The sequence below is a fragment of the Thunnus albacares genome, chromosome 8 (genome assembly GCF_914725855.1).
Source record: "Thunnus albacares chromosome 8, fThuAlb1.1, whole genome shotgun sequence".
NCBI lineage: Eukaryota > Metazoa > Chordata > Actinopteri > Scombriformes > Scombridae > Thunnus > Thunnus albacares.
This window is the reverse complement of record NC_058113.1, coordinates 32,836,683-32,848,128: the sequence shown is the minus strand read 5'-3', so window position 1 is coordinate 32,848,128 and position 11,446 is coordinate 32,836,683. Positions and strand designations below refer to the sequence as shown.

At 38.9% G+C, this 11,446-nt stretch overlaps 1 long non-coding RNA gene across 1 annotated transcript in view; it reads left to right on the top strand.

Annotated features, from left to right (window-relative positions):
- Nucleotides 1-8,279, top strand: part of LOC122988108 — a 16,961-nt gene extending 8,682 nt beyond the window's left edge. Inside the window, exons 2-3 of the long non-coding RNA XR_006404706.1 lie at nucleotides 4,542-4,547; nucleotides 8,258-8,279. This is a non-coding gene — a long non-coding RNA (uncharacterized LOC122988108). The remainder of the gene's footprint in view (nucleotides 1-4,541; nucleotides 4,548-8,257) is intronic.
- The last annotated feature ends 3,167 nt before the right edge of the window (nucleotides 8,280-11,446 follow it).

The following is an 11,446-nucleotide window of genomic DNA, read 5'->3' as shown; positions in this document are numbered from 1 at the left end:
ACATATAAAGAAAATAACCTTTACATATCACTCTGGGGCAGGACTCTGCTAAAAGAGATTGTCAATCTCAGTGAGGCTTTCCAGGTAGAATAAAGGTTAAAGCACCAGTGTGGAGGATTTAGTGGCATCTAGTGGTGAAGTTGCAGATTGCACCTAACTGAATACCCCCCCCCCTCCCCTCCAAGCGTGTAGGAGAAGCTACGTTGGCTGCGAAACTCGCAAAAAACGTGATAGACCCTCTCTAGATCCAGATGTTGGTTTGTCTGTTCTGGGCTACTGTAGAAACGTGGCGTTACGGCTCCATGTGTGTAGATATAAGCAGTTCATTCTAAAGTCACAAAAACACAACTGTTCTTATATTCATGGGATTATTTGACTCACAGGTCGAGTCTCTAAATGCTTTGTTCATAGAGACTGAGAACAATCTCTCAGCTTTTGTTGTTAAAACTGGGTGGAAACAATTAGAGCGTTTAAAAAAAACTGCATTACAGAACAAATCTAAAGTCTTTAGGGCGACCCTTCATATCGCGGTGGTGACATGAAGTTCATTATGGAGGAGAATCGGAGGGAGAGCGTCATTTCTGGTAAGACGCGTCCTTGACAAAATGTAAGGTACGTAGGTTTGTTAGCCGCCGTTCTCGCTGCTGTTCAAGCAACTACGGAGCATCTAGAAAACCTCAGACGATCAGTAGACGGAGATCTCTGATGTCTGGGATCATGAGACTACGTGATTATACACTAATTAAAACATACTTATGAATATTATATTCCATTTCTGCTAAGTCCGTTCTGCTAGATGCCACTAAATTCTACACACTGCACCTTTAAGTAAAAGTAACAATAGAGCAATGTAAAAAGTAAAGAAGTAAAAGTCCTGCATGAAAAATCCTACTTAAGTGATGAAGGACAAAATCCACAGTCCTCCTTCTGTGCAAAAATGTATTTCAAAGTTTATCTGAAGCTAATATGAAGCTTCAGCGTCCAAATGAGTCAAATCAAGTAGATATCTTTCAACGTTACAGTCTTTTTAGTGCCAAAGTTCCTCTTTTTGTTACTATACTTCCACCTGCAGCTCAACAGGGAAACACAAAGAGGGAATTTGATGCTAAAAAGACTGTAAATGTGTCAGATATCCACTTGATATGACTAACTCAGACTGCTGAAGCTGAATAGAAGCTTCACACAGACTTTTAAATGCATTTTTGCACTAAATGTGCATTTGAAGGATCTTTTAATATCCAGTATGAACAGGAGGAATGATTACAGCGAGGAAAACCTCTTTCACTGTTACTATGGACACCTGACTGCTGGTTTAAGACACGCTTGAAAAACTGTGAACCCGTCCTTTAATTCCAGTAGTTTGATTGATTATATGCAATATTTTCCACCACTTTACTTCAACAGAAACAATCGTTTCACTGCAAAATGTGTCCAGTGTGTTTCGTAACGGGGGCGACTGTGTAGAGAGATGCTGCTTTAGATTATTTAAAATGTCCCAGAATGAATCACGTTCATTGTTCCGTTCACCTCCGTTGTAAACTATCTGCATGGACAGACACCACTCTGTCACTCTGTCCAGTAGTTTTGGGTGAACTGGCCCTTTAAACAGCCTCTCAGGAAACATTACACCATTCCAGCTGGAACGCCGAGACATGTGTGTACACATACTGTACTCGCACTGTACGAGAGCTTCTCATACTGAGAAATATGCACATGCATGTCTCTCTCTCTCTCTCTCTCTCACACACACACACACACGTGCACGCACACACACACACATAGACTTTCCTTTCCAGATCTATAGCTGGATAGCTGGGGGTGGTTACAGTACGTACTGTACTAAAAGTTATAAATATGTAATCTAAGCATGGTGCTGATAGGAATGACCCCAGAGACCTTCAGCAAACTTAGTTGAACTCTGTCTTTAACAGTGTCAAGGTGCGCCGAGTTTCACTGTTATCAAGATGTGTCATATTTTAGTCATTTACACTGACAGACGCAGGAATTTGTTTTGTAGCTCACAACAGGAAGAGGGCGCCGTTCTTACAGAGAAAAACACTGAAATTAAAGAGTCATTTTTATGAGTTACAGTAGCAACATACTGTACATGTACACTCACTTTATTATACTGTCAACTGGTTCCCAGTCCTGATGATGGAGTCAGTTTACAGCTGAAGCAGACGGACTAACCCAGTCCCTACCAGACAAAACACAGAACAAACAAAAAACATGTCTGTCAATAGAAAAGTCTGTCAGATCTGTAACTTCTATCGAACTGATCGCCATTAAATTTCATGTTGTCTTAACTGGTTTGCTAACATTAGTCACTGGTACATTCAGAAATCAGCTGACTTCAGTTTCAGGACGTTTGAGCTACTGGTCAACACCTTCTATTCTATCCTACATGTTAAATGCAGAATATGTGACATGATGCTTTGGTGTAAAGAGTAAAGAATTAACTAAATGTTGTATAATCAGTAAAGTAACGTCACTACTTTTTCAGTGTAATTGGTAACACGGCTCTTCCAGCAGGTCGTGTTCAGAGCAGCGTCGCACGTACACATTCCTGCTTAATTACTTTATATCTTCATACTTTACATAAGACTTGTGATTGTTGAGACGGGAGATGAAATGATTGTGTGAAGTCCAGACTCAGAAGATTATAAACTGCTCAGCAGTGTTTTGGTGTCTGATAAGTTTCAAACTTCTGTCACTCAAACATGGACTTAATGGATTATATTTCATTTTATTTCATGTTTTATTTATATAGGGATAAATATATAGCATATATAACTAATGCAACACACCACAGCATTCAGAGCTTAAGCTAGTTTGCAATGCTGGTCACCAGATGGGTCTTTAAAACACAACTCAACAATATAATACATATGAAACTGCATAAAACTCAACAACACATATATGTAAATTAAAGCACACAACACAAAACTCAACAAGAAAATACAAACAAACAAACAACGATAAAAGTTTTGAGTTCTGGGGTTAAAGAGTTCAACATGTCGCCTGTCTGAACAAGGATTTATGAAAAGACACCTGACAGTCCCAGCAGATGCAACTGGTGTTACTGGGACAGAAACCCTGAGAGGATCCAGCAGCTCACTGAGGCCTGAGGAGTTTATAGATGAGATTAAGATTCAATAAAAAACATGTTTCATTTCTTATGAACATGACTTATCTTATTGGCTTCCTGCCTTAAATTTTAATAGCTTGATTATAAATCATCATAAGAAGCTTGTGACCAAGAAGATAAACAGCAGAACAGTAATAAAGGAGAGTATAAAACTAAACCTGCACCCGAAACAGCTCATCAACAACACAGAGCTTTGTGTTACAGATATTATGACAACATCGTAAAAAAAGAACATTATATAAGAGCTCAAACCCCACTATAACTGCTCAACATCAATAATCATTAAACAATAAATCCTTACAAACAACCATCAAACAATAAAACCTTTCAAACAGTAAATCAATAAAAACTTTCTGAAAAGAGTTTCGGATGTTTTTAGTATAAAACTTTTCCTACTTTCTAAATAAAACCTGATTATATACTATACCCCACAAACACTGCAGACCGAACAAAATGTCCTAACTTTAAATGTCTAAAACACACACACACACACACACACAGAAGTCTTTGACAAGCTGTTGTAAACATTAACACGTTTTCTTACACACACACAGTTACAGTTACAGTAGCAGGCGCGTGTCCTTCCTGTGCTGTGATTGGTTGTTATTCAACCCCTTCCTTTAACCTCATTGGTTGGGCGAGTAGCTGTAGTAGTGAAAATGTGTGAGCTGCATGTGCTTCAGTCATGCTGTACAAACACACACACACACACACACACACACACACACAAACAGATCACACATCTGTCCATAAACGGTCACTTCTGTATCTCAGGCCACTTTTATTGAAATGTTTGTATCAGTATCAGTAAGAGTTCTATGAAGATGATACTGCAGATGTTTTGCTTGTTAATTCATGGGTTTGCTACAGAACTTTGGATTCTTAAAGGGGAGATATTCTGCTTTCTGTCATTTATATACTGTTGTGATGTTAAGCGTGGTCAGAGGTCAGAGCTTCAACCTGCTCTGAACGCTTCATTTGTGCAAAGTTACCTCGAACTTCCTCCTCAAACGTCAGACACCCACAAACGTCCTGTAGCCTTTGTTGTTCAGGGGAAACGTCTCTTCGGTGGAACCGCTAACAACTCATAGACATGTGAAATGAGGTCACATGCCAAACCGTAGGTTTAATCTTTAACAATGTGTTACTTTACAAGATTTTTATATTATCCTTTGTGTCAAATCTTAATCTGAAAAGTAATTAAAGCTGTCAAATAAAGTTTTTTTTTATGATACCAACACACAACAGCTCACTTTACACACAAAAACAAAGCAGACCCGAACACAACAACTCATCATACACACTGAGATAAAAACACTACAACAGGCAGCACATGATCGTGTTACATCACTGTTTTATTGTGTTTATGTAGTTTTAATGGTTGATAGTGTAGAAATGTGTATATTGTGTATATGTAGTTTTTTAATGGTTGATACTGTATAAATGTGTATATTGTGTTTATGTAGTTTTAATGGTTGATACTGTATAAATGTGTATATTGTGTTTATGTAGTTTTAATGGTTTATACTGTAGAAATGTGTATATTGTGTATTTGTAGTTTTTTAATGGTTGATAGTGTAGAAATATGTATATTGTGTATATGTAGTTTTAATGGTTGATACTGTAGAAATGTGTATATTGTGTATTTGTAGTTTTGTAATGGTTGATACGGTATAAATGTGTATACAGTGTAAATACAGTCAGATGTGTAGCTCTCTATAGAACGTACTACAGTGTATCTACAGGAAAGCTTTCAGTGGGCTTTATTTCTGACAGCGCGTCTTGTGTTTTGGTTGAATATAGATGTATTTCAGTGTGGTTATGATCCGTATGAATACATGTTAGTGTTGTGAACATAAACTGAAGAGTTTTGTTGCTTGTTTTGTGTTTGAGTGAGAAAAGTATTGAAAACAATGCAAATGTGTCACAGTTTGGTTCATCAGTGTTGCTGTTGTGTTGTAACGTAGTGGAGTGAAATGTACAATATTTCCATCTGAGTAGAAGCACAAAGTAGCACAAAATGGAAAATTGTAAAAAGTACCTATAAATGACATTTAGTTGAGTAAATATAGTTACTTTCCACTGCTGCACGTTGCCTGTACTGTTAATACTAAGAACATTTGCACATTCCTGGTCAATATTATGCACATTTCATTCTCTTCATTTTAAACTCTGTGCAGCTCTTCTCAGTTTAGGATACATTTCACATATTCTTATTGTAAATTTCTATTTTATTTTATATTATTTAGGATAACTTGATCTTTGTGGTACTTGTATTTTGTCCTCCTTTATATTGTATTCACTGTCTTCTTTCTATGATTTGATCGTTAAGCATCACAACACCAAAGCAAATTCCTCATATGATAAAAACAATGTTTTTCCATCATTTTTCTCACCAAGAAAATGTGTTTTATACAATCTCAGAGTCACTGTTAATGTTCCATACAGTAAAATATATGTATTTATCACTGCTAAACTAATGATATAATTCTGCACATCAAACATACAGTTGCTGTTTGCTGGAAAATTCCACTGAAACCAAAAGGACTCTCATGCTGCTATTTATGGAAAACTTGACATTAAAGAAATAATCCCAAAAGACTGAAAAGATGTGGAGACTATTTATAGACTTCCTGATAAAAAAGCCCCATGTGGGATTTTTCAATAGTAGAATTTTATTTATTTTAAAGTATAAAGTTGCGACTTAAGTAAGTTTGTACAAACTGTTCACCATCATCTTTTATCTTTTTTCCCTCTATTTTATACACTTAACTATGGTAAATGGTAAAAGGTAAATGCTGCTTAAATAGTGCTTTACACCCATTCACAAACACACACTCACACATTGATGGCAGCAAACTATCACACAGGGTGCTGGCACAACCAGTCCAGCCCAAGGACACTTTGACATGCAGACTGGACACATTTATATCTATATACACACGACACACACACACACACACACACACACACCTATACATATATATATATATACACGTCCTGTGCATGTACATAGTGTAACATGAGGTGTTTCAGCAGATAAGACTTAAGAAAATGTGAATGTGACTCCTGTCTGCTGCCACAAGAGGGCAGCACGTGTATATGAAATATAAGCTGAACATGCAGGCAGCTGCAATGTAGGGTGTGTGTGTGATTTCAAACGGGTTATTTAACACTTAAACACATATTTTCTCATACAAGTCATAGTCATTGTAGAGTTGTTTATGTTTAAAGATCCCCTTCAGACATCTTTTGAGACATTTTTTCAAAAAAATTCAATATTCAGTTACTTTGTTAACTGTCAGGTTGAGTAGCAGGAATGCAGAGACCAGCATGCAGAGACTGCAGGGTAGACGTAAACCTTTAAACTTGAGGTGATTAGGACAGGACAGGACAGGACAGGACAGGACAGGACAGGACAGGACAGGACAGGACAGGACAGGACAGGACAGGACAGGACAGGACAGGACAGGACAGGACAAATGATCCAACACAGACTCAACTCAAAACCAGACCTTAAATACAGACTAAACTAATCAGGGAATGGGGAACAGGTGACGAGACACGAGGGCAGGCTGGGAGTGATTGGCAGGCAGAGCAGGGCAGACGAGGGTGATGCAGGGCAGGTGAGGAGGAGCACATGAACGATCAAGGGAAACACAGTAACAAAACCAAAACCCAGAAAAACACAAAACTCCAAATACAACCAACACCAAACCGTCCAAGAACCACCGTGAACCCAAACCCAAACCCCAAACAACAAAAGGCGGTCCACACCAGAAGTGCAAACCAGGAACCCGCCTGTAAAATTCAGAATCTGTGAATATGTAAATATTGTTGATTTCATATTTTTTCCTGCTGGACACCAGATGTCTCCTCCTTCACTGTGAAGTTCATTCTCAGTGTGTTTGTGCTCTGGAGGCTTCAAGTCTCCACATCACACCTGTGTAAGTTCATACTGGACCACGATTGGCTCCAGTTGTGACGTCATAAATCCTAAAGTTACGTCCAGGTGTTAAACAGAGATTTAAGCTGAGCTCAGAGTAACTTTCCTCCTTCAGCAGATGGATGTGAAAAACAAACTCTGCAGAGAGAAGAGAACAAACATCCAACTGAAGGAACAAGAAGAAGAACACATGAACTTTTGCTCCTTTTTTTTTTCTACTTCTCTGCTTCCTTGCTAACTAGTTTTCACGCATTCACAAACACATCACATGATGTTTAGGTGCTGCAGCTGACTCAGGTTGGTGGGACGCTGGTCCCATGCAGTCATCTTATCATAGAGGAGAGAATTCATTGGTCACTGTGACAAATATACTGTGTATATATATATATACAGTATATTTAAAGTAAAGTGAGGACGCCTTCAGAAATAATGCCATGAATAGTTTTTATTAATCAGGTAATTTCATAAAAGTAAACAGCAGAAACCTAAATTAAATCAATATTTGCTGTGAGCAGCTTTGCCTTTAAAACAGCAACAGTGTTTCAGGTAGTCGGCAGGTCAGTTGTTTCTTCATCGATGAAGATAGATCTTTATGACTCTGGCTGGATGTTTGGGCTTGTTGTCATGCTGTTAACATCTCCCTGATGGTGTTGCATTATCTAAAGTGCTACAACTTATTATACTATATTATTGTAGATAACCTCAGTAACAAGTGTAACAACATAAACTTTTATTGTGAACATGAGGTAGAATCACAGTAACGTGAACATTTGATTGTATTCATGCTGAATCCTTCATGTCATGAATGTTTTCGTGTTGCATAGACAGTGTTTGACCTTTTATCTTTTATCAATTTACAATATTTATCACCATAAGTTTCCAAAACATGTGACTGACTTTAGGAGACCTCTGTAGCTCTCTGAAATTAAGAACCTTCCTGCATTGAACTTTCCTTAATTCATGTCTTCTTAGACTTTTGGTGCATTTAAGACCAACATCTTACCCTGAGCAGCTCTCTACATATCGGCCCCGCTCTCCGTCTCCTCGTTCTCTCGTCTGAAGGATGAATGAGGATGAGAATGAAAAGAGGTTCAGAGGAATTCAGACAGTCTTTCAGCCCTGAAGCCGTCAGACCTCAGGGTCACCTGAATATCCAACCTGAGTTTGTTTTTCTTTTCCTTCAGTTCTTTTTGATTCAAACATCTCAGCAGAGCAGCGAGGTTGTGATAACCTTCTTTTCTCTGCTCTAATTGATAAGTTTTGTAAATTCAAATTCTGTTTTATATGTGTAGAAGTTACCCTGCTGCATATTGTTTACATGTTGTTGCTTTGATATGTATTAAAGGTGCAGTGTGTAGGGTTTAGTGGTATCTAGAGGTGAGGAACCTACAGTGGCCACGAAACTCACAAAAACCTGAAAGTCCCTCTTTAGAGACGGTGTTCGGTTTGTCTGTTCTGGGCTACTGTAGAAACGAGGACCTGCTCCCTCTGTAGTCATAAAGGTCTCATTCTAAGGTAACGAAAAGACAATAATTCTTATTTTCATGTGATTAAACTCTAATTAAAACATACTTGAATGAATATTATATTCCATTTCTGTCAAGTCTGTTCTGTTAGATGCCACTAAATTCTGCACACTGCACCTTTAACAAATGTAGAAAAATTTAAACAAACAAAAAATAAACATAGTAAACAAATATACAGTATAAAGTCTCAAAATATGGGTTTTTCGCCCAATTACTGTTTCCTTATCAGATAACATATACCCCCTGAAGGCACATTGTACACGGGTTGTGGTACTGTTGTGGTAACCGTAAAGTGAAAGCAGTTGCTAATTGGCCATTAAACTTTTAGAAACTGCTAGCCTTGTAATTAGCCACCAGCTGTCTTTGACAGCTCCTGCTCACAGCCAGGATACACAGAGCTGCTTGAGGCTGTAGCTCCACCTGGTGGAAAAGTCACACAACATCACTGTGTGTAATGTTTCATAGAGCAGCTGATTAATCAAGGAGAGTCTCCAGACTCCAAAACAATCCGTCCACCATATTGTTTATTCTCTAGCGTTAAGGAAAAGTTGACATTGGAAGAACTAGTTTCAAGGAAAGAACAATATAAAATATGTGTTTGTTTACAATAAAACCTTCACGGGTACCTTTAATATCTGAGGATGGAGTGAAATTATTGTTTACTCTCCTGTGTTAAACTACCAGGATGAATCCCTGTACCGTCACCGCGCTCAGACAGTATCTCCTGTTTTCTTTATGTTCTACATCTCCACCCTCCTCCTCCTCCTCCTCCTCCTCTTCTTCTCCTCCTCCTCCTCCTGTCTCTTCAGACTGGATTTTTCTCTGCTGCACAGCAAGCTTTTTTTAAAAAAAAAAAAAAAAAGAAAGAAAGAAAAACATTGGATTCACTTCTTTTAAAGCAGCGTCTCGCTCGTCCATCGTGTTGCATCATCTTCAAAAGCTGCGTTCAACAAGGCCGCGTCGCTCGCTCGCTCGCTCGCTCACTCGGCTGTGTAACCATCGCTGGGTCGGCCGTGTGATAGGGCTGATGGGTAACGAGGGGGTGAATCATAGAGCTTGGTGTGACAGCAGAGGGACACACACACACACACACCTTTATGCTCAGATTTATGCATCCTCTAATCTCCCTTCAGGCGAACACACACACACACACACTCAGGTTTTCACACATACATATATTCACAGAGGCAATTACTCACATGCACATGCAATTCATGCACACATTGTTAAATATATTATAAATACATGCTCACGTGCACACAAGAACACAGGACTGAGGCTCCTTGTTTTCAGGTTTTTACCAGTGCTCACTGGAAACTTTAACATTTAAAGTGATTTTCATTTGGAGGACATGTTGGCACAGATCTGTAAGTTCTTCTTCTTTCTCTGTTCAGCACAGTTTATACTCTCCTCTGCTGCTGAGAACACGAGACAAGGAAGTGAGGAGGAAATGGGAAGAAAAAGTCCCCAAAAAGTCTGTTAATACATAAAAAGACAATGGAACTAGAGCAGGTATAACAGGGTCATACTGAGTGTGCAGACCAAATATGAGAACGATAGACCAAAATGTTATTATTAGAAAAAATATATAACAAGTTTTCACCCTAAAATGAATAATTTACATTAAGGGGACTTGCTTTTTGTCCCCATAAGGAGGCGAGTCCCCACAACATGAGGAATACCTGGAACACACACACACACACACACATATATATTTAGGTCACTTCTGGGGACAATATGTAGACTTACACTAACCATAACCACTGACCCAAAAATCAGCATTTTACCAATTGGGGACAAAAGCTGTCCCCAATTAACTGGTCCTTAGTCTGACATTCGTCCCTGAAAATAACCTATGACAGACACACACACACACACACACACACACACACATATAGGATCAGACTCGCAGCTGATTTAACAAATTACTTTTTGATTTGGCTGCGTTTGCTTGAACGTGTCACATCGATGTTTGTCTAACACACTTTCACATACGCACACAGTCAAGCGATCATGCGTGTAGACACACAGAATTTAGACGTGTGATGTGTGAGTTTGTGTGTGTGTGTGTGTGTGTGTGTGTGTGTGTGTGTGTGTGTGTGTGGGTTCGTGTCACATCAGTGTGTGTCTGTGTAGAGTCGCTCGCCGGTCGTCTGTCTCTTCTCATTGGACAGATTTGACGTTTCACTCTGCTCTCAGATTCACTTCTGTCTGTTTCTAACATCTGGCTTTAGGTGAAGCCTGCATGTGTGTGTGTTTGTGTGTGTGTGTGTGTGTGTGTGTGTGTGTGTGTGTCATTCCTGAGATATACAGTGTTTTAGTCTAGAGGAGAGGTGACATACATCAGTGGGTCAGTCCAACACTTTGTTCTAGAGTAAAATAACATTTATTTGGGTTCTGCTGAAAGACGTATTGACTTAAAGCAGCTTTAATCGATATTTTGATATTAATATATTCACTGTCGGTGTGTAATGTGTTGGTTGTGGCTCGTAGTGATGAACCTACAGAGAATTATCAGTGACTCTGCAGCTCCTCTCGGCTTTACGGAGCTTTATAGTGAGTTTCAGCTCATTGTTTATCTGTCCGGCTGCAACTTTACTGTTCTGGTTCACTCTCAGCGTCTCATAGCGTCGTTTTCAGAGAAGAAGCTGTAAAAAGCCGCCGTACACTACCTGCTAACAGTTAGCTGTAGACTAGCTGGTGAACATAGTGGAGCATTTAGCAGCTAAAGAGCCAGATATTTCCCTCAGGAGTTGGTAGAGAGTAAAAACAGAAGCTAAAAGAGAGTGAATATTGGACTCACATTCACCAGGTGGACAGAAACAC